Here is a 24176-nt window from a genome sequence, read left to right as displayed (position 1 = left end):
TGCTGAAAATTAGCCTATCAGGGAGCATGGCTCTCTCCGAGCCCTCTTCTTGCAAGGGAATATTTTACTGGTAGAGGGGGAAACACACTACACTTTCAGTCAGAATCACTGTGACAAGGTATCAAGTGGACAGGAGTCAATCACAAAGTGACAACAAGCTATTCACACGGAGGATGCAGAGCATGACAGGTCTTCCTCTCTTGCATAAGAAGGAGAAGAACCGGGAAAATCCCACCACCCCTCCGAGGAAGTCCCACCCCTCCAAGGATCCCACATCTCAGTAGCTACCTGCTTCTATCTCCGTTTCCATATTGCTCTGAGTAAACACCTTCTTGTCATCTTCTTCTTCCTGGCAGGAGCCAAGATCAGGTCTGGGAGTCCAAAGTTCTCCTTTGGGGGAAACAAAAGCAGGGGAAGTCTCCCGGGCAATTCTGGATGCATGAATATTCCAAACCAGCCTGACCTGAGTACCCCTTTCTTCTCAATCAAGCACAAGAATGTTGCTCTACAAAATATTTCTCACCTGCAAATGTACATAGCAGGTGAAAGACCTGAACGTGAACCTGGAAACATCCCCTGAAGCTTGCTGATGCTGCTCCAAACTTGGACCGAAGTTCCAGTCAGGAATGCAGCTTTGATTAAGAGTTAGCATCCTCTTCCTCAAGCCCACCTCTTCCAAAGACAGACAGGAGGTATCCCCTCTGGCAAACCCTCATCATCCAGACAGGAAGCATCCTCTCTGAGAGACCCACGTCCTCCAAAGGGCAGACAGGAAGCAACCACTGAGATCCCCCACTCCAGTATGTGTCCCCCTACTCTGAATCAGGAAAGAGTTCTTATTCCTGCAATGAGACTCTAAATCCCAACCAGGCCAGAAGAAAAGGGCTCAGGAGGGCAAGAGTTCAGGTATCATGCCAGGGCACACTGCCTGGCCACCAATTCCTGCTTTGCAAAATCCCTAGAGTGTACGGATTGCTAACGACAGTCGTGGAGATTAATTCATTTCAGCATCTATCAACCAAAGTGAAAGGGGCCCTTACCGAGAGAGGCCACATTCCCAAAATTCTCCAACATGACTTCCATGGCCAGGACCCTCTGGCCCGGATCCAGTAGCTCCCACTCCTCCTTGGTGAAGTCCACGTCCACCTCCTCAAAGGACACGGGACCTTCCTCGGTCCGAGCTGGCTGCATATGGGCTGTTCCCACGCCAGGACAAAGAGGAGAAGACTCGGAAAGCGTTGTTCCAAATCCTGGGAGGAAAAGAAGGACAATCCAGTCTCTCAAACACAGGCTGGAAATACCAGTAATGAGCTTCAGACATCCTGGAGAGAAAAACAGAGACATAACATTTATCCTGAGACGGTTACAGCTGTTCAGGCACAAAGATTCCCTACCTGGTGAACTGTCCCATGTTGGATCTTCCTGCTTGAAGGCCCTGAACTGTGGATTCTGGCAAGTCCTCAATGGAGTCTTTTCTGACTCGGCAAACATCTCCATGAATTGTTCACACACCTGAAACACCACACGGGGGACAAAGAGAGGAGTCAGAGGAATATGGAGAAGGATTCTGCCCCCCTTCACCCCCTCCTGCTATTAGTGGGGCTGGAATCCGGCTTCGGCTTCACCTACATCCTCGATCATCACCCAGAAGGGCCAGAGAAGCACTCAAATGCCCCATGCAGCGTCTGACCCCTGGAAGAGGCCGCCTAGAGAAGGAGGGAAATCTCATCTGCACAAGAATGAGGCATAAGAACATAAGAACATAAGAGACGCCAATGTTGGATCAGGCCAAAGGCCCATCCAGTCCAACACTCTGTGTCACACACTGGCCAGAAATACCAGTGCCATCAGGAGGTCCAGCAGTGGGGCCAGGACATTAGAAGCCCTCCCACTGTTGCCCCCCCCCCCCAAGCACCAAGAAGACAGAGCATCACTTGCCCCAGAGTCCCTATCTATACCTTGTGGCTAATAGCCACTGACGGACCTCTGCTCCATATGCTTATCTAATTCCCTTTTGAAGCCGTCCATGCTTGTAGCCGCCGCCACCTCCTGTGGCAGTGAATTCCAGAGATGCTGTAGGAAAAAACTGAGGTTCTCAAGATGCTTTCGTCTTGCCAGGATGAAACCCTACTCACCCGCTCTTTCTCCTTCTCTGCCTGGCTGAGGAGGAAGCCTTCTGCCAGGGCCACCGCCTGGGAACTGGTCTCCGGCCCGCACTCCCTCACCCAGCTCTCCATCTCCGGGGGCAGGACGGCCAGGAACTGCTCCAGGATCACCAGGTCCAGCATCTCCTTCTTGCTGCGCCTCTCCGGCTTCAGCCAACGGTTGCAAAGTTCGTGGAGGTGGCTGCATGCGTCTCGGGGGCCCTCGGCCTCCCAGTAGCAGAACCGCCTGAATTGCTGGCGCTGCACGTCCAAGCCAAGGGCATCCTCACCCAGGAGGCTCTTCAGCCTCGTTTTCTCCCAGAGTTCCCTGGCACGCGACTCTTTTCCTGCTCCCATTCCGGCTTCAGGGCCTTTCCTGCCCTCCGTCTGTAGGTGCCCGAGTGCCATCTGCCACATGGGAGAAAGTTCTCCTTCCTCTTCTGCCTCTTTTCCTCCCAGGGGGGAGACCTGCTGCTGCTGAGAACCCCCAAGTTGAGGGGGTCTTTCCTGGTCACGAGTTCTAATGCTGCCGACACAAGCAGAGGCAAAACTGGGTGCTCCCCACTAGCACTTTTCCTCCCTGAGGAAAAGAAAAGCCAGCCCTAAGACTCAGGGAGAGCCACGGACCATCCACTCCACGCCCTCCCTTGCTAGGAGTGGGGGAGCCAGTTTGGTGTAGTGGTTAAGTGCGCGGACTCTAATCTGGGAGAACCGGGTTAGATTCCCCACTCCTCCACTTGCACCTGGCTGGATGGCCTTGGGCAAGCCGTAGTTCTGATAAGAGCTGTTCTTGAAAAAGAGCAGTTCTCTCAGAGCTCTCTCAGCTCCGCCTACCTCACAGGGTGTCTTTTGTGGGGAGGGGAAGGGAAAGGAGTTTGTAAGCCGCTCTGAGACTGCGAGTGAAGGGCGGGGTATAAATCCAATCCTTCCCTTCTTCTCTAGGACTGCCAGCTCCAGGTCAGGAAATCCCTGGAGATTTGGGAGGGGAGCCTTGGAGGAGAACAAGGTTTGGGAAGGGGAGGGAAGTCAGCAGGGGTATAATGCTATACACTCCACCCTCCAAAGCAGCCATTTCCTCCAGAACTGATTTCTGTCACCTGGAGACCAGTTGTCATTCTAGAATATCTGCAGGCCCCACCTGGAGGCTGGCAGCCACAAGGGTCCTAAGGCAGAGTTCCCCTCAAATGCTACTTGGTCTTATTTTACTGGCCACCCTCCCTTTTGACTTTTGTATTCGAACCTGTATGGAGAACCAGTTTTTGTGAGCCAGAATCTTTGTGCATTAACTGAAGTGGCCTGTGGCTCACTGTGGGGAGAGCCAGTTTGGTGTAGTGGTTAAGTGCACGGACTCTAATCTGGGAGAACCGGGTTTGATTCCCCCACTCCTCCACTTTGTCAGAACCCACAGCCAACAACGTAGTACATACTTATCAGGAAAGGTAATACTTTATTGAAGAGCTATAGATGCATCAACATAGTCACTGTTAAGAATGACGGCTGCCCATGGGCATAATAGGATATAGGGTATTCGTATGCACACACACCCCCACTGCCCTGGCCAATTGGCCACACTCCCACATGTGGGAGAAGGAGCTCCGGCTGTTTAGCGCTGAAGCTGGGAACCAAACTCTCTCCCACGGTTCCCGAGAACCCCAGACATCAACATCACCACCTGCCGAACTTATAGATAAGTGTTACAGCAGCAAAGAAGCACAGAAGGAATGCACTGGCAATTAGAATACAACTAACCTCCCCACCCCCATGTCAGCATAGCTGACACACTTGCACCTGGCTGGATGACCTTGAGCAAGCTGTAGTTCTGATAAGAGCTGTCCTTGAAAAAGAGCAGTTTCTGTCAAGAGTTCTCTCAGCCCCACCCACCTCACAGGGTGTCTGTTGTGGGAAGGGGGAGGGAAAGGAGTTCGTAAGCCGCTCTGAGACTCCTTTGGGTAGTGAAGGGCGGGGTATAAACCCAATCTCTTCTTCTTTTCTTCTCACAAAAACTTCTGTGAGGACAACGTTCTGGCATTCTGTCCCCTTCTAGATCCCGCCTGCCCAATCTCTTTTTCTTCCTTGCTGGGACTGAAGTCACTGGTCAACCAGGGCCTTAGAGACAGCACTGGAAGCTGCCTTGGGAAGGCGCCAGCTTGTTCTTCCCACTCTCTGCCTTGACACTTGTGCTCCCCAGGGTCAACGTCAGGGGTCTTCTCCAGCCCCATTCAGCAGAGAGGCCAGGGACTGAGCCAGGATCTCTCTGTGCAAAAGGCCTGTACTCTGCAGGCAAATTAACGTTCCCCCAACGCAATAATAATAACGCAAATTATTAAAGAAAAAAAGAAGAGGAGGAGAAGAGACTGGATTTATACTCTGTCCTTCACTTGCAGTCTCAGAGCGCCTTACAATCTCCTTCCCCTTCCTCTCCCCACAATAGACACCCTATCAGGTAGGTGGGGCTGAGAGAGCTCTGAGAGAGCTGCTCTTGAGAGAACAGCTCTGAGAAAACTGTGGCTTGTCCAAGGTCACCCAGCGGCTGCATGTGGAGAATCAAACCTGGTTCTCCCAGATTAGAGTCCACTACACCAAACGGGCTCAACACCAAACAGGGGTGTAGTGATTGCCACAAGTTTGGAAGGGTTTGAACGGGAGACGAGAGAATTCCACAAAGTTGCCAATCTAGAGCCAGGATAGCTGCCAGGAACAGAGGCCAGGGTTTTCTCCTTCTGTCTTCCATCATCAGATAGTAACCAGAGGGTAGAGCAGATGAAGAAAAAGCACAGAGTTTCAGCTTGTCCCATAGGAGGAGGGAACCGGCATCTCCAGTTAAGAGGACCAGGCAGAGGACGTGAAAGACCTCCACCTGAGACCCTGGAGAGCAACTGACCTCGATGGACCAATGGCTGGATTCAGTGCAAGGCAGCTTCATGTGTGTTCAGATGGAAACGTTTGAGCAACACTATCATGTTCAAAGAAGGAAGGGAAAGGAGCCTAATATTTTAGTTATGTAGTCACTTGGCAACACCCTGACATTTACACGTTATTTCTTATCTAACTCCACTTGGTTCATTCTAAATAAACCAAATTCTGTTTTTATTTATATCAGTTTGAAATCCTCTCTGGATACCCAGTTTTGTGGTGAGTCTTAATGCTAGGGCTCAGCCCGGAGATACAGACTTAGGGCGAAGGGAGAGGGGGAGGGGAAATACTTTGGGGGTAGAGTTGCCCATTCCAGTTCGGAAAAATCCCTGGGGGTTTGGGGAGGGCAGGGATTGGAAAGGGGAGGGACCTCAGCGTGATATAATGCCATATAGTTCACCCTCCAAAGGAGCCCTTTGCTCCAGAGAAACGGATATCTGTAGTCTGGGAATCCGTTGTGACACCGGGAGATCACCAGAACCCACCTGGAGACTGGCACCCTATACAGGAGCACCAAGAACGTAAGAGCTTCTGCCTTCAAGCTCCACTTGGGGAATCCCCAGGGGCCAACTGGCCAGGCAGTGCTAGAAACAGGATCGCGCGATTCGATTCACCCAAGCCTGACCCAGCCGGGCTCTCCGGTGCAGGGCATTTTCCTACTGAATTCACCCCACCTGGCTTTAGCTCTCCGGGCAGGGAGATCACCCCCTGGATGATCCCGCATCAGCAATGCGCAGATGTTGCTCCCGGGCACTTACGCATGCCTGGCCTGATGTTTTGCCCGGGGGGGGGGCTCCTTCCTGCGCCTCCCTCCTTCTGCTCCCTCCCCGCCTCAAACGCCTTCCCGCAACTCACCTGCTCCCTCCCAGTTTCCCCAGCTCAGGGGGCGGAGCCGGAAGTGCCTTCCCCAGTTCACGACGGCTTGCCTCCCGGATGCCTCTCTAGGAGGGCGGCCCAATTCCAGTTGTTCCCTTTAACCCGTGCAGAGCCGCCCGTGCCCAGTGGAGCCCCCTCCCGCCTGACCCTCGAAGAGGAGCCTCAGCAGAGGAGGGCGATGAAGGGAGGATTTCTTCCCTTTCCAAGCGGCCGATTCCCTCTCCATCCGGAGGGGCAGCCCTGTGAGTCTCTTGCAGGAGGAACAGCAGGAGAACGCAGGAGATTAGATAGATCCCTGGAGGACGAGTCTGTCAGTGGCTACTGACCATGGTGACTGACTCCACATTCAGAGGCACTAAGCCTCTGAATCCCAGAGCCAGGAGATAATCTCAGGGGAAGGTCTCAGCCTCTATGCCCCGTTGTTGGCTGTCCAGAGGAACTGGTTGGCCACTGTGTGAGACAGGAGGCTGGACTAGATGGACCACCGGTCTGACCCAGCAGGGCTTTTCGGACGGTCACCTTAAAGGTTAAGGGTTTTAGTGAGGTGGCCCAAGGCTGTTTGATTTAGAGACCATTTCACCGGGTGCAAAATTCCTACTCCAGAGCAACACTATAGACTAGCTACAGGTCCTTCTCCCTTTTGAGAATTGCTTCAAGAACCTTCTCCCCATATTCCTTTTTAAAAACATGTATATTTTTATTAAAATGCTGCATATTTTAAAAAACCCTAACCAAGCAAAGAAACAGCTGATAATAGACATTTCCTACCCCATCCACGTCAATTTGGCAGCTAATTTATCAAGAGACACCTACAGTTCCATAGGAAGGATACCACCAAAGGGTAAAATCCCACTGACCAGTGGGGTGCAGGGAGTGAAATGTACCTTCCTTTGCATTTGGGCCTACTGGAAATCTGTAGAGTAAAAAGTGTCAGGCTGGACGTGGCATTTGTTGTTGAGTAGAACTGTGCTGGTCCATACCAGAGGCTCCTGTTTGGTCAACACCGGGTTTGCCCGTTAACCTGACAGCAGTCTGGAGATGAGCTGGAATTCCAGGGGATCCCAAGGTCCCACCTGGAGGCTGGCATCCCAACTTTATAGCATTTTGGCAATGAAGGATTCAGATTTCCAAATCAACACACACACACACTGCCTCTGAGACTTTGAATGGTTATGTTTAATAAGCTCACTTTAGTTAAAGTCTCGGAATTCATTAATAGGCTAATGAAAGTTTTAATTTTTTGAAAGAAGAATCTGGGCTAACTGGGCAGTAATACAATGAGTAACAAGTGCCCAAGAGATATTATAGTGTGAATACATCTGTGAGCGGGTTCCCATGGATATTAAAGTATAATAGGTCTTTTAAGGGTTCTGAATGCTTTGTAGACAATATAAGGTTAAGAACATAAGAGAAGCCATGTTGGATCAGGCCAATGGCCCATCCCGTCCAACAATCTGGGTCACACAGTGGCCAAAACCCAGGTGCCATCAGTTCTACCAGCAAGGCCAGAACTCCAGAAGCCCTCCCACTGTTGCCAATTCAGAGGATCAGGATTTCCCAAGGGGAAGTGTCAGCAACTGCTTTTTTCCGTGTGGGCTTATTTCCATGTGGACATTTTTCCTGTGAGCATTTATGACCATAGGGGGTTTTCCAGTCACCAGCTACTGCAGAGTTTTCTCTTTCATATATAATAGAATTAGGGCATCTGAGGCAATATCTGGAAACGCGAAGATCTCCTTATCTTTGAATTTAAAAAAACCATGGTGTGTCTTGCCTAGATAATTCTGCCTGGTTATGCAGCCTGCCAAAAACCCCACACAGATGGTTGGGGAGGAAGGGTAGAAGATGATGATGAGATTGGATTTATACCCCGCTCTTCACTCAGAGTCTAAAAGCGGTTTACAGTCTCCTTTCCCTTCCCTTACCCTCCCCACAATAACCCTGTTAGGTAGGTGGGGCTGAGAGAGCTCTTGAGAGAACAGCTCTGAAAGAACTTGTGACTGTCCCAAGGTCACACCAGCACCTGTATGTGGAAGAGTGGGGAATCAAACCCGGTTCTTCCAAATTTAGAGTCCACACTCTTAACCACTACACCAAACTGGTAGCTATTCTCCTCCGAGAGTTCTTCAGCTTCCACAGACATCTCGGACAAAATATAGCTGGAATTGACTGAACACTCCATACACTGTAGGGGCTGATGACAGACTGGGCATTCTGCGTGTTTACCAACCACATCACTCTCCAGTACCCTGGCTGAGGTAGCAGAGGTGCTCTCGGATGTGGTGCTGGGAGACATCCTGATTGGTCTTGGTGACTTCAACCTTGATGCAGAGTGCACGTTGCCAGGGCTGTCCCAGGATTTTATAACTTCTTTATTTGCCCTGGGCTAGTGAAAGAGATCAAACTTAATCATTTATTTATTTATTAGTTTTATATCCCGCCCTCCCCGCACAGCAGGCTCAGGGCGGCCTCCATCAGATAACATCGAACATCCAAAATATATATAAAAACAGATAAAATTCCAACAAAGTACAGTAATCATCCTAGCATACAGATCAAGGTCAAGTCTCACAGATGCAGCCTGTTACAAGTTGGGTTCCATCAATAATAATACAGAACTGACCCACTGAGGGAAGGCCAAGAGGACGCCCACTGCCCTAACTAAATGCCTGGCGGAAGAGCTCCGTCTTACAGGCCCTGCAGACGGTCCCACAGGGCCCTGATCTCATGTGGAAGCTCATTCCACCAGGTAGGGACCAGAAGATGTTGGTTGGCAGATCGTAAAGCCTTTCCAGGCTCATAGAGGGAGAGGCGGTCTCACAGATATGCAGGCCCCTGGCCGTATAGGGCTTTAAAGGTAAGCACCAACACCTCGAAATGGATCCGGTACTTGATAGGCAGCCTGTGCAGTTCGCGCAGCACTGGGTGAATCCGCGTCTGCACAGATGACAAAGTCAACACCCACGCTGCTGCGTTCTGCACCAGCTGCAGTTTCCAGAGCAGGGTCAAGGGCAGCCCAACATAGAGAGAATTACAATACTCCAATCTGGAAGTGACCACTGCACGGGTCACTGTAGCCAGGTCCCAGGGGCTGAGATACTGGGCCAACTGCCTGATCTGCCTCAGATGGAAGAAGGCAGACCTGGTAGCGGCAGCAACCTGGGCCTCCATAGTTAGTGAGGCATCCAAGAAGAAGAAGAAGAGATTGGATTTATACCCCGCCCTTCACTTGGAGTCTCAGAGCGGCTTACAAACTCCTTTCTCTTCCCCTCCCCACAACAGACACCCTGTGAGGTAGGTGGGGCTGAGAGAGCTCTGACACAAATTGCTCTATCTCAAGGACAGCTGTGCCAGAGCTTGTAACTGACCCAAGGTCACATCAGCAGGTGCAAGTGGAGGAGTGGGGAATCAAACCCGGTACTCCCAGATTAGAGTCCGCACACTTAACCACTACACCAAACTGGCTCTTAAGCTCTTCACCATCGATGCTGGCACCAATAGGGCCCCGTCAAATCTTTTGCACTGAGGCTTCAAAGTAAATAACAATTCATTCTCAAAAACGCATATTTTTCCAGACTGAATACTGGGGGAAGGAGACAATCCACGTTAATCTAAGTTAAAACTCTGGGTCCATTTTTGCCCCCGTCATCCTTACTGAACCAGTAAGGAACACAGATTGAGTAATTTAACTAAAATGAAACTCCAAGTTCATTTAAGCACAGCACACAGTTGTCCTCAGAATAAAGTGAATAGCAAAATCCCATGGATACTCACATGAGAATCAATACACAGTCAAAACCACAGTAACCAGGCAGCCAGACTACTGCAATGCATTCTAAATGGGTCTTTCCTTGAGGTCAGAATCCCCAGCCTGTACAGAACTGCTGCATGGGTACTGCATTTTGCTTTCAATAATTTTTAAAACCATTCTTGTAATTAGGTTTGACTTTTTATCACTATATTCTTAATCCCCTTTTGTGATGGCCTTTGGCTACATGCAATAAATATGTCTGTCTGTCTGCTACTCAATTTTTATTCAGGGTCAGGCACTGAACACATATGGTACATAAGCTGAGTTGCTCCTATGGAGACTACTGGTTCATTTCCTAGTCCTTGTTGTTACCTACAAAGTCTTTCGGGGCCTACATCTTTCAGATCTTTGGGACCACAGCACTTGCTTTGATCTGCTGCAATCACTTTGCTCATCTTAGCAAAGATAATGGTGAGAATGGCAGTGATGCAGAGAAAAGGATGCTTTATTGGGACTGCCACTTGTAAGAATGGCCTGTTTGATAAAGTTAAGAAGGCTTCCACAATTTTCGCATTACACAGAAAGCATGAAACAGAATACTTTATGAAGGAATTTTCAAGATGGAATTAAGACTGTAGATTTAAACTTATATCTATTTTAAGCAGTTTTACTGCATTATGTAATGCAAGCCCTATACAGTTTTATTGCACTGCTTTCTAATTTCCAAATCAAACTTACTTTGATGTAATGCCTTTCTACTCTCCAGGCATTTCTATGGTTACTCCTCTGCTTGAATTGTTTGATGGGAAGTAAGACATGTACTACTCTTGAATCTTTCCCCATACTCCAGGCATCTATATGGTTTCTCCTGTGTGAATTCTTTGACAGGAAGATGTGTACTACTCTTGAAGCTTTCCCCACATTCTAAGCATTTATATGGTTTTTCCCATGTGAATTCTTTGATGGGAAGTAAGATGGGCACTCTGACTAAAGCTTTTTCCACACTCAAGGCATCCATATGGTTTCTCACCTGTGTGAATTCTTTGATGGGTAGTAAGTTTGTCACTTCGACTGAAGCTTTTTCCACACTCCAGGCATTTATATGGTTTCTCTTCTGAGTGACTTCTTTGATGGTGAGCAAGGCCTGCATTTTCTCGGAAGGTTTTTCCACATTCTAGGCATTCATATGGTTTCTCCCCTGTGTGAATTCTTTGATGGGAAGTAAAGCTACCCCTATGACGGAAGGTTTTTCCACACTCCAGGCATTCATATGGTTTCTCCCCTGTGTGAATTCTTTGATGGGAAGTAAGATTCTGACTATGACTGAAGCTTTTTCCACACTCCAGGCATTTATATGGTTTGTCCCCTGTATGAATTCTTTGATGGGTAGTAAGTTTGTCCCTTCGACTGAAGCTTTTTCCACACTCCAGGCATTTATATGGTTTCTCTTCTGAGTGACTTCTTTGATGGTTAGCAAGGCCTGCATTTTGTCGGAAGGTTTTTCCACATTCCAGGCATTTATATGGTTTCTCCCCTGTGTGAATTCTTTGATGGGAAGTAAGGCTACCTCTTTGACAGAAGGTTTTTCCACACTCCAGGCATTCATATGGTTTCTCCCCTGTGTGAATTCTTTGATGGGAAGTAAGGCTACCTCTTTGACAGAAGGTTTTTCCACACTCCAGGCATTTATATGGTTTCTCCCCTGTATGAATTCTTTTATGGGTCGTAAGATATGTACAACGCTTAAAGCTTTCCCCACACTCCAGGCATTTATATGGCTTCTCCCCTGTGAGAATTCTTTGATGGGAAGTAAAGCTACCCCTCTGACAGAACATTTTCCCACACTCCAGGAATTTGTATGGTTTCTCCCCTCTGTGAATTCTTTGATGGGAAGTAAGTTTTCCACTCTCACTTAAGCTTTTTCCACACTCCAGACATTTATATAGTTTCTCCCCTATGTGAATTCTTTGATGTTTGTCCCTTCGACTGAAGCTTTTCCCACACTCCAGGCATTTATATGGTTTCTCCCCTGTGTGGATTCTTTGGTGGTAAGCTAGGCTTGAACTGTGATTGAAGCTTTTTATGCACTCCAGGCATTTAGATTTTTTCTCCCCAGTTTGCATTCTGCTGAAAGAAAGGGAAACAAAGCAAAAACATTGTGGGGGAGGGAACATTAGGGAATGAAGTAAGGTAACCCTTGTAGAGAGTGCATGAGTTTAAACGCTTGTCATCTAGATACACTTTCAAGCCTCCCTTGGGAATATGGTCCTGTGACATCCTACACTGTACTGACAGATCAATTGTTTGTGGCAGAAAAAGAGAACATTTCCCTGGGAAAGTTACTCCTTCCCTGACACAAACGGCAAATGAAAAGGAAGTGACAAGCCTGTGAGGTGAATGACGTAGGACACTAATTGCTTATTTGCTTTTCTCAGGTCAATGAGGAATGAAAGAACTGCACTGGGTTTTGGCCTGACATGTTTGACCAACAAAGTCCCCCCTGCCATTCTGAGGATCACCTGTCCTCCTGTCCTCTGAACGGCACACCACAAGTTGAGAATATAACACACATTTTTACTCTACCCTTGCAGTACAATAAAGGTAGATGGGTCCACCCAAAGGATTCAGCTCTGACACCAAAAAACCCCCAAAAGGGTCACATCTACATTCAAAAAGAGAAGCCAGCCTTGAAAATAACTTCACCCTCAATTCGTGAACCACCAGTAGGAAGAGTGATCGCTGTCAATTCTGTACTGCCACCATAGGGAGAAGTCCTCCTGCCTCCCACGGGGGACAGGTGGGCAGACAGAGTTTGCGCTACATCTGATCAGCTCGAGCCCAGCCCAGATGCCCTTCCAACCTGGATTGGCAATTTCCCTGTGGCCCAGTCACCCACCCGGTATGCGGGATATCTTCTGTGCAGCCCCCACTCCACTACTTACACCACTTCTGAATGGTCCTTGGGGTACTAAATCAGCTTCTTGACTGGCTGCTCTAGGCAATGTGAGACTGACTGTACACAGGAGGACATGAATCCTCATTAGGGTTTAAAATACTCCATATCCTTTTTGAGATACTGAATTTTACTGAATTTTACATAGGTATTGTGTATAACAGGCATATGTTTATGTGGCAGGCCCTTTAGAATCACATGCAACATTGCTCTGCACATTGCCCTGTAATACGGACAGGGAGATCAAACCTTTTTTGAGGTGCGGTGAACAGAACTTGTATACATTACAAATTAAACCGCACCACAGATTTCGTCTTCACCGACTTGCATTTTATTGGCCAAAGCCTGTGTCAGGCCTTTTATTACCTCACTCGGACTGGCCTTCCACCACTTAAAGGAATCCTTCTTACCTTTAATTACTTCTATTACTATGCTCGTTAACTAGGCAGGCCTTTTTTTTTTTACACCTGTTGATACCTTTCCTAACCTGTGGTGTATATTTTCTCTGAGCTTCTGGAACTGTAGTTGTAAGAAGAAGAAGAGGAGAGAAGAGATTGGATTTATACCCCGCACTTCACTTAGAGTCTCAGAGGGGTTACAAACTCCTTTCCCTTCCCCTCCCCACAACAGACACCCTGTGAGGTGGGTGGGGCTGAGAGAGCTCTTGACACAAACTGCTCTTTTCCAAGGACAGCTGTGCCAGAGCTTGTGACTGACCCAAGGTCACATCAGCAGGTGCAAGTGGAGGAGTGGGGGAATCAAACCCGGTTCTCCCAGATTAGAGTCCGCGCACTTAACCACGACACCAAACTGGTGTGCAATACCAGTGTGCAAATAGTGTGCAAGCTTCCTGAAGGGATTCGACCTTCCTTAGCTCTCCTTTCAGTTTCTTCTTCACAAGCCTCCTCACTTGCAATGTTATCCCTTCTAAAATTAAATGTGGTCGTGCTGGTCTTTTTGAGAATTCCCCTATTTACATGAATGCTAAAGTTAATATAGCATTATGGTCACTGTTCCCAATTGGTGCTATCCTGTTCACCTCTCTTACTGGCTCTTGAGAGAGCCAGTTTGGTGTAGTGGTTAAATGTGCGGACTCTAATCTGGGAGAACCGGGTTTGATTCCCCACTCCTCCACTTGCACCTGCTGATGTGACCTTGGGTCAGTCACAAGCTCTGACACAGCTGTCCTTGAAAGAGCAGTTTATGTCAGAGTTCTCTCAGCCTCACCCACCTCACAGGGTGTCTGTTGTGGGGAGGGGAAGGGAAAGGAGTTTGTAAGCCGTTTTGAGACTCCAAGTGAAGGGCGGGGTATAAATCCAATCTCTTCTCTTCTTCTACTTAGGACCAAGTCCAGGACTGCCTCCCCCTGCTAAGTTCTGTGACCATCTGCTCCATGGCACAGTCATCTAGAAACCCAACCTCTTTCTCCTGACCTAAACGCATATCGATCCAATCAATGCGTCAGCAGTTAAATTCACTACTCACCGTCGAGTTCATCTTCTCCTTCCAGCCATGATATAAGGTCAGGTTTGGCAGCCACAAGTCCTTTCATCAGGAGAAAAAAATACAAGATTATCATTCTTCTCTGTGCACACGCATCCAGCAATTCCAAGCTAGATGGACTCCATCCCTCCGGACACAAAAAGGCAACTGTGAAGAGCTGCTTTTTCTTTGGAGTGTGACCTGAACAAAGTCTTCCCCAGTAGTTTTTAAAAAGTTTATCTCTCTCTGCAGAGAACTGGCTGGAGAAGTCAATTCAACTGCTTTCCGGCCACACTTAAGCCATTTTTAAGGAGTTTTTATCATCTCTCCCTCCCACTGACTCAGTCAGGCCAGGTTAGAAAGGCTGTTCCTGAAGTTTCCGAAAATTTCCTTCCTGAAGTCTCTCTTGTGTTTAATTCCTCCAGATCTCTGTTCCCTGCTTGAAAAAGGGAGACAGCTTAACCCACCTTTTATCTCTCCTGCCAGATCTATTAGCATTGGTATGAAGGTGGGCTGACGAGTGCCCGCAAAGCGACTGAACTGACTCCCCCCCCCCTTCCCGCCTAGTGACTTTCTAAACTAAAGAATCTGCCTTCTCTTTAACACTGACTAGGGAATTAGATAAGCATATGGAGCAGAGGTCCATCAGTGGCTATTAGCCACAAGGTATAGCTAGGGGCTCTGGGGCAAGTGATGCTCTGTCTTCTTGGTGCTTGGGGGGGGGGTCAACAGTGGGAGGGCTTCTAATGTCCTGGCCCCACTGCTGGACCTCCTGATGGCACTGGTATTTCTGGCCACTGTGTGACACAGAGTGTTGGACTGGATGGGCCTTTGGCCTGATCCAACATTGGCGTCATGTTCTTATGTAGTTCACGTATAGAGACGGGGATAGAGGAATTGTATTTTACCCTTTTCTTTTGAAGCCCTTGCTCAACATGGTGCTATACTGAGAGTATGCTTTCGACCATTTCCTTTTTAATAAATACTTTATAACTCTTCATACTGGTAGTGGTTTTCTGTCTCGCATAGACCTCCACACTCTTGGAGATGCTATTTTATAAGGAGTGCCAGGAGGAAGGGGAGCAGACAATTAAAAAGTGTCTGCTCCCCCAGATGTGACCCTTCCCCGTGCTAAGCAGACACTGGAGAGTGGGAGACACAGACACATGGCCTTGGAACCACGAAAGGAAGCTGGGAGTCCAGGCCCTCCCAGTGGGAAATCCCTACAAAGTCCAGCGGGCGGCAGCAGTTGAACACCGAGAGAGAAAAGTCCCTCCAGGTACTGAGAAAACCTTGAAGGGCACAGAGGACTAGAGCCTGCAGGTCAGAGCAAGACTGTTCCACCCCAGCAACTAATAGGGGTGTGGTGGGGTGTTCAAATGCGGAATAGGGTTGGGGGAAATGGGCTTCTGTTAGTGGGTGATTAGATCATTATGAATAGAGAGAGCAGCGTTTCTGACAGCCATTTTGACCTAATGGTGACTTGCCTTTCTGATGCGAAGGTTAAGAATCTGAAAGCATAAGAGAAGCCATGTTGGATCATATGGGCAGAGACAGTGGGCACAACCTTTCTTCTTGCAGTGCTAGCTTTCCGCGTTTTTTCATGATGCAAAGGAACATTTGTAGTTGCCGAGTACAGGGCTACAATCTCCTACCTGCCCCCTTAAATGTGCTTTGTCTTTCTCCCGTGCGATTGAGGCAGCTGAGAAAAGCAAGGCAGGAAGAAGGGGAGGAGCCTCAACCAACGGAGGGGAAGAAAGGCTTGTCTTTGTCTCCTGTGCAATTGAGGCAGCCTGGCCAGGAAGCAAGCTCTGGCTCATTCCCTCCCTCCCCCTGGGGGGAAGAGGAGGCGCCTCAGCCAGTGCAGGGAACAGAAGCTCGCCTATCTATCTCTCCTGTGTGCCTGAGAGAGTCTGGTAAAGCAAGCTGCAACACAGCAGCAACAGCAGAACTGGGAAAAGAAGCAAGAGACAGCCACTTCCTTGCAGGCTGGATAGGAGTCCTCTGAGGGCCTGATCCAGCCCGCAGGCCACATGTTTGACACACCTGCAATAGGCTGTTGGCAAAGGACCATAGTCACACCTCACCACATCAAGGAGAGAGACGAGGCGCCTTACCCAGAGAGGCCACGTTCCCAAAATTCACCAGCATGACTTCCTTGTAGAAAGTTCTTTGAGCTGGGCTCAGCAGGACCCACTCCTCCTGGGTGAAATACACAGCCACCTCCTCAAAGGACACCGGGCCCTGGAAGAGGAAAAAGAATGCAGTTCTTTCCAGCCCTGGGAAACTGATCCATGAGAAAAACAACAACAACGGTATTAAAATGGTTTCTGAACAGCAGCAGCCAGGAGACTTTCCCTTCCCGGCTCTCCTTGGGCTCATCCTGGGGACAGAGCGGGGGGGGGGGACAGCACTCACAGGGCACTGCCAGCCTCCTCTCTGCTCTGCCTTCCTCCTCCTTCCCCCAAGAAAGAAGGGAACAGCATGCTGGACCTCTGGGAGGAAGGCCCTTCCGGAGAGAGGAACGTTTGGCTACGCAAAAGTAGGCTGATATTGGGCTGGTAGGAAGGCCAGGGCTCGCCCGCTCAGGCGGTGAAGGAGACACAGAGGCTTCTAATGCCCTCCCCGCTTGGACTGCCAGTTGGTGGGCAAGACGGGTCAATGCCCTCCTGGTGAGGGGAGGAGTTCATGTGAGGAGCAGCATCCAAGCAGAGAGAGGAGCAGATCGGTGGAGACAATCACCACAGGAGTGACGGAGTTGGAGGCTTATTTTCTGCCACATGCTGAAAAGCGAGCGCAGATGAGCCATGGGGGGGGGGGGCGCCTGACCGTTGTGGGCGTCACCAAGAGAGAAAACCACGGTGCGAGGCAGAGGACTGGCCAGGTGAGGGAACAAAGGGAAAACAATGTTTGCTTCTTCCAGAATCTCTTTCAGCCTGCGGGTCCTCGTGAGTCTCCTTCTCTCCGTTCACTCAAGTGCTGAGGAATGCCAGCGTGGTCTCCCAGAAGACAAAAACAGTCAAACAGCCAAACGTATCCTAAGCAAGTTTTTGAAAGAGATGGTGGACTGATTAAGCCAATACTTCCAAACAACATGGCATTGATAACCAGATCTGATTGACGAGTGTTTGGGACAGCTTTTCTTGGGAAGTATCTGCTTTCTCTTGAGGAGACGCAAAACCCCCCCCTCCAGCAGGGCCTCCTTGATGGTGGTTCCCCCAACAGGCACTACATTCTCCCAAAATTCCATTCTCTGTATTGATACTGTATAACACACGTGCTGATTTGGGGAGGAGGGACAATTCTTTTCCCTGAAAAAACAGGAGGCAAAAATATTCTGTGCATGAAAACTGTGAAGGGGACTCTCCAATGGCTGCAGAATCGTGAATTTTTCTTTTTGCCAACCGCCCAGATTGCATTCAGCCTTCTGATAAATAGATAACCCAGCCTTTGGGGAACAGCTTCCTGCCAGACTCGGAAGCTCCTCTGCTCCTTGGATTACGCACTGCTGCATCTGTCGTTGTTCCTCCTTTCTTGGTTTACGTATATCACCTCAATGGATGTTTAGATCAGCAGTAAAGACCAGAAAATAATTAATACGTATAGGGTTGCTGTATGAACATTCAGTAACTCAGAAAACACAGCTGTATCCTAGGACCTTGGCCATTTTGCCCCCCACCCCCACCCTAGCACTTCTGAGCTGGCCAAGACCTGGATTCCAATTCTGCGGAGGAAACTGACAAGAAAGATCATATCCCAATATTAGCGCCCAGATTTCCCACAGAACCTGAATTTCTGACCACTTCCCTCTCCGCTAAGAACTAAGGTTTTAGGGGATGACAGAAGTGTCATTTGGTCCACCTGAAAAAGATTCCTTCCTACAGCCAGTTCCAGAACTTCTGGCCTTTCCATTTTTATTTTTTTAATATATTTTTTTTGGGGGGGAGGCCGTCTCCCAACTGTCGTGTCTTACAAACTGGGATTTCGCCGGACCTTCTAAGAAGGAACAACAAACCCTCTCCCTGGACAAACACCCTTTTTCGTTTGGCCAAGGAATTCTCTGCAAATGCAAACCCTCCACAAGGGTTGCCTGTTGCAGCTTAGAAAACTCTCATAGATTTGGAGAGGTATTGGGGAGGGTGTAGTTAGGGGAGGACACTCAGCGGGGATGCCCATGCCACAGAGCAGGCCCTGATCGTTGAATTCGGGAGATCAGCTGCAACTCCAGGAGAGTTCCTGTCCCCACCTGGGGGTTGGTAACCAGGATTGCTTTATTCTCCCATCTCCAAGATGGGGTGTGACCTGGACCAAGGAAAAAGGAGCCTGATTACTGTCCCCCATTACCTGACAAGTAAGACACACACCCCCATTACCTGAAAAGGCCTCATGGCAGCTCTTTTCCCTTCACCACGCAGGGGAGACAGGGGAGGAGGCATCAGAGGTGTCTTCCTGCGGCTTCCTGGGAGCGAGAGAAAGAAAGATGGAGGGAGACCCTTTTTGCTACATGTACATTTTCTATGCCAGCCCTTTGAAGCGACCCTGTCTTCAGATGGGTCGGGACACAATTCAAGATCCTTGAATTTATCCAGTAAAGTAAATCCAGAATGGTTTGACTTGACTCTCCCTCCCCCCACCCCACCCCGCCAGTTTTTATGGGGAGGTCACACATTCCTTGTCCATCCAACCCCCTCCCCTCCTGGCCATGTGTCCTCCCAGCCTGGCCGAATCCATTCCTGGGTCCCTGACCCTGTCAGAAGCCACGGCCCTCCCCCCTCCCCTCTGAGGGATGCCAAAACCCTCCGGCTGCTCCACATATTGAGGAGAGGTCACAGAGTGGGAAGGCCCTGGGGAACTAGAACTGAATTGCCTGGCTCAAGGGGAGAGGTGGGAGATTGCAGCCCTAAACTCAGCAATGACAAATGTTTCTTTGCATAATGGAAAGATCCCTGCACATAGAAAGCTTGCACTGCCAGGAGAAAGGCTACGCCCACTGCCTCTGTTCACCTGAACACCCCTCCCCCAATTCGTCTCTTGAGCCAGGGACTCGCCCGGCAGAGAACGTCCCCCCCCCCACCGGTCAGTGTTCCCTCTAAGCTGAGTTAGTGTGAGCTAGGTCACAGTTTTTTAGCCTCTGGCTCACACATTTTTGTCTTGGCTCAGTAAGGATGGCTTAAGAGCCAACTAATTTATGCAGTACCCAAATCACTTGCTCACAACTTCAATGCCAGTAGCTCATAAAGTATAATTTTTGCTCACAAGACTCCACAGCTTAGAGGGAACATTGCCCCGGGTATGTCCCTAACTCTCTGGGGGGGGGAACAGCCCCCTGTTCTCCAATGCTCCCTCTAAGCTGTGGAGTCTTGTGAGCAAAAATTCTACTCTGGGAGCTACTGGCATCAAAGTTGTGAGTGGGCGATTTGGTTACTTCCTGAGCGAAGACAAAAATGTGTGAGCCGGAGGCTCAAAAACGGTGAGCTAGCTCACACGAACTCAGCTGAGAGGGAACACTGCTCCTCTCCCGTGGGCAATCCTGTCCTTCCTTTTAGTACATCCCTCTCCTCCCCGCTTTTCCTTGACTCTTAATAGCCCACCCAGTCAGCCAAACTCTCCGGACTTTCCTCCCTCCCTCCTCCCGCGCCAATCTAAACCACGGGCCAGGCCCCCAGAACGCAGGGAAGGGGCCTGATCTCAGCTCCCTCCCCAGCCAGGTGCAAAGAGGAAGAGCAGAAAAGGAGAAGTCCCCCTCCCGAGGCTCTTCAGCGGGTCGGCTCTCCCTCCCTCTCCTGGATCGGGGCCCGCCCCTGACCACTGTTCTCTCTAAGCTGAGCTAGTGTGAGCTAGCTCACAGTTTTTTTAGCCTCCGGCCCACACATTTTTGCCTCAGCTCAGGAAGGACGGCTCCAGAGCAAACTAACTGATGCAGCAGCCAAATCGCTCGCTCACAACTTTAATACCAGGAGCCAGTGTTCCCTCTAAGCTGAGTTGGTGTGAGCTAGCTCACCGTTTTTGAGCCTCCGGCTCACACATTTCTGTCTTAGCTCAGGAAGGAGGGCTCCAGAGCAAACTAATTCATGCAGCAGCTCAATCCCTTGCTCACATCTTTAATGCCAGGGGCTCACAAAGTAGAATTTTTGCTCACAAGACTCCCCAGCTTAGAGGGAACATTGCAGGCGCTCACAAAGTAGAATTTTCATTCACAAGACCCCACAGCTTAGAGGGGCCATCGCCGCTTTGCGCACACACACCCTTCTCCTTTTCCTTCCACCCCCCACCCCCGTCAGATCTCCCAGCCTCGCCTTCCCCCAACCAGCCCCGGGATAACCCCTGGACTCACCCGGGAGGGACGAGCTGATGCCGCTCTGCACGCGCGAGAAAACGAAACGCCGCTCCCCCACGTGCGGACTCCGGGCAGGAAGGAAGTGGCTTTCCTGGCGGCCCCTCTAGGATTTCGGCCTCGCTGGCCTTCCCTTCTGCGGGGCTGGGACTGCCAGGAGGGTAGCCGTCCGCCCAAATGTGCCCTCCCCCCCCCCTCCGGGATGCAGTAAGCCGGTGGAGGCTCTTGTCTTTGTGTCAGGGGTGTGCGGCCATGGCCTTTTGCTGACTCTGTTCTTGCTTCCTGGAGCATCAGGAGGCTTTTAGACAGGGATCCTGGGCTGTATTTATTTATTCATTTTATTTCACTTATACCCCGCCCTCCCCGCAAGCGGGCTCGGGACGGCTTACATAGGCACAACTGTGCAATCAAATACAACAGGATTAAAACAGGGCACCAAGTGCAATAAAAATAGGACAAGTTAAAACAATTAAAACAAAAACTCGCATCTTGCAGGATACATTAGGTACTAAAATACTCCCTATTGTATATCACGGTGGGATCAAAGAGGGGGGATGCCATGGGCCAAGATGTTCCAAGTGGCCAGTCGGCCCAACCCGGCGATCCTGCTCTGCAGTTACTCGGTGGTGGTGGCTGCGGCTCCCACTCAAAAGCCTGGCGGAAGAGCTCCGTCTTGCAGGCCCTGCGGAACTGTAAGAGGTCCCGCTGTAAAGGGAAACCCTTTGGACACCGCTCTCCCCTCGCCTCCCCTCTGAGGGGTGCTAAGATCCACCACCCCAATCCAGTCTGATGCATGGATTTAGGGAAGGTGAGGCGATGGGAAGGACATGAAAGGCTAGAACAGGACTGATTGGGTCAAGGAGGCAGTGGGAGAGTTCAACGCTGAACAATCGTTTTTTGCATCCTGGGGAGATTCCCCACAGGTAGAAAACTGGCACTGAAAGTAGAAAGTTTCTGCCCAGAATCTCCTAGGCAGCCAGATGGGGGTCTTGTCTCTTCCATCCAGACCCTGGCAGTGCTGGCCTTGAAAAGATCCTGTCACTCTGACTCATCATCTCAGGGGTCTTGGGGGGGGGGGGAACCACCACTTCTCCACACAGCCAGAGATGTAGAAAAGCAGCCCACCATTCAGAGGACCAAGCTTTCCCACAGGAAAGGGGAAATCAGAAGACTTAAACCCCCTCCCCCGCCCCACACCCTTCACTTTCTCAAAGGGCAAAGGAGACTATCGTGTTTCTTGGAAGTCCCACTACCCACCACCGACTCCCGGAACGTCTTCCAGATCCCCCACTTGCAAGACAAGGGGACCTGCCAACCCTATAAGAATATGAGAAATAAAAATGATTTAATATATGGCATGATGATTTAATATATGGCATGACCCCCTCATGGATCACTGCCTTGTCGTGGCGAGGGGGCTTGAGCAGTTCAATGAAGCTGTGGGCTATGCCGTGAAGGGCCACCCAAGACGGACAGGCCACAGCAGAGAACTCAGACCAAGAGTGATCCCCCTGGAGAAGGAAATGGCAACCCACTCCAGTACTTTTGCCAAGAAAACCCCATGGAAAGTACCAAAAGGCTAAAAGATATGACGCCGGAAGATGAGCCCCTCAGGTTGGAAGGTGTCCAATATGCTACTGAGGAAGAGCAGAGGGCAAGTACAAGTAACCCCAGAAAGAGTGAAGCGGCTGGGCCAAAGCCGAAAGGACGCTCAGTTGTGGATGTGTCTGATGGTGAAAGGAAAGTCCGATGCTGCAAAGAACAATACTACATAGGAACCTGGAATGTAAGATCTATGAATCAAGGGAAGTTTGACGTGGTCAAAAATGAGATGGCAAGACTTAACATCGATATCTTAGGAATCAGTGAACTTAAGTGGACAGGAATGGGCGAATTTAACTCAGAAGACCATTATATCTACTACTGTGGCCAGGAATCTCGTAGAAAAAATGGTGTGGCCTTTATAGTCAACAAGAGAGTGCAAAAGTCAGTACTGGGATACAATCTCAAAAATGACAGAATGATTTCTGTCCGATTCCAAGGCAAACCATTCAACATCACAGTAATCCAAGTCTATGCCCCAACCACTGATGCAGAAGAGGCTGAAGTGGACCGGTTCTATGAAGACCTACAACACCTCCTAGAACTAACACCAAAAAATGATGTCCTCATCATCATAGGGGACTGGAATGCTAAAGTAGGAAGTCAAAAGGTAACCGGAATAACAGACAAGTTTGGCCTTGGAAAGCAAAATGAAGCAGGGCAAAGGTTAACAGAGTTTTGTCAAGAGAACACACTGGTCATAGCGAACACCCTTTTCCAACAACCTAAGAGGCGACTCTACACATGGACATCACCAGATGGGCAACACCGAAATCAGATTGACTATATAATTTGCAGTCAAAGATGGAGAAGCTCTATCCAGTCAGTAAAAACAAGACCTGGAGCTGACTGTGGTTCAGATCATGAGCTACTCATTGCAAAATTCAGACTTAAACTGAAGAAAATTGGGAAAACCACGAGGCCATTCAGGTTTGACCTAGATCGCATCCCTGATGAATATACAGTAGAGGTGAAGAATAGATTCAAGGGTCTGGATTTGATAGATAGAGTGCCTGAAGAACTATGGACAGAGGTTCGTGACATCGTACAGGAGGCAGCAATCACCACCATCCCAAAGAAAAAGAAATGTAAGAAAGCAAAGTGGCTTTCTGATGAGGCTTTACAAATAGCAGAGGAAAGAAGGAAAGCGAAAGGCAAAGGCGAAAAGGAAAGATTTACCCAACTGAACGCAGATTTCCAGAGAACAGCAAGGAGAGATAAGGAGGCCTTCCTGAATGAACAGTGCAAAGTAATAGAAGAAAACAATAGAATGGGAAGGACTAGAGATCTCTTCAAGAAAGTTGGAGAAATCAAGGGAGCGTTCCATGCAAAGCTGGCCATGATAAAGGACAAAAACGGTAGGGACCTAACAGAAGCAGAAGAGATTAGGAAAAGATGGCAAGAATACACAGAAGAACTATACAAGAAAGACCTCGATGTCCTTGACAACCACGACGGTATAATCACTGACCTCGAGCCAGACATCCTGGAATGTGAAGTTAAATGGGCCTTAGAAAGCATTGCTAACAACAAAGCTAGTGGAGGTGATGGTATTCCAGCTGAGCTATTCAAAGTCTTAGAAGATGATGCTGTTAAAGTGCTGCACTCCATTTGCCAGCAAATTTGGAAAACGCAACAGTGGCCACAGGATTGGAAAAGGTCAGTATACATTCCAATCCCAAAGAAGGGCAATGCCAAGGAATGTTCAAACTATCGCACAATTGCACTCATATCACACGCTAGCAAGGTCATGCTCAAGATCCTACAAGCTAGGCTTCAACAGTACGTGGATAGAGAACTACCAGAAGTACAAGCTGGGTTTCGAAGAGGTAGAGGAACTAGAGATCAAATTGCCAACATTCGCTGGATTATGGAGAAAGCAAGAGAGTACCAGAAAAACATCTACTTCTGCTTCATTGACTATGCTAAAGCCTTTGACTGTGTGGATCACAACAAACTATGGCAGGGCCTTAAAGAGATGGGAGTACCAGACCACCTCACATGTCTCTTGAGAAACCTGTATAAGGGCCAAGAAGCGACAGTTAGAACCGGATATGGAACAACTGATTGGTTCAGCATAGGAAAAGGAGTACGACAAGGATGTATATTGTCACCTTGCTT

The 24176-nt window shown here is 49.2% G+C and overlaps 1 pseudogene; it reads right to left on the bottom strand.

The window, feature by feature from the left end:
* The window catches only part of LOC107112888, a 122881-nt pseudogene that overhangs the window by 75035 nt on the left and 23670 nt on the right, over positions 1-24176 (bottom strand).

This window comes from Gekko japonicus, unplaced genomic scaffold (assembly GCF_001447785.1).
Source record: "Gekko japonicus isolate JY-2015 unplaced genomic scaffold, Gekko_japonicus_V1.1 scaffold3638, whole genome shotgun sequence".
Taxonomy (NCBI): Eukaryota; Metazoa; Chordata; class Lepidosauria; order Squamata; family Gekkonidae; genus Gekko; species Gekko japonicus.
Note: the sequence above shows the minus strand (reverse complement) of the source record. Positions and strands in the feature narration are given on the sequence as shown.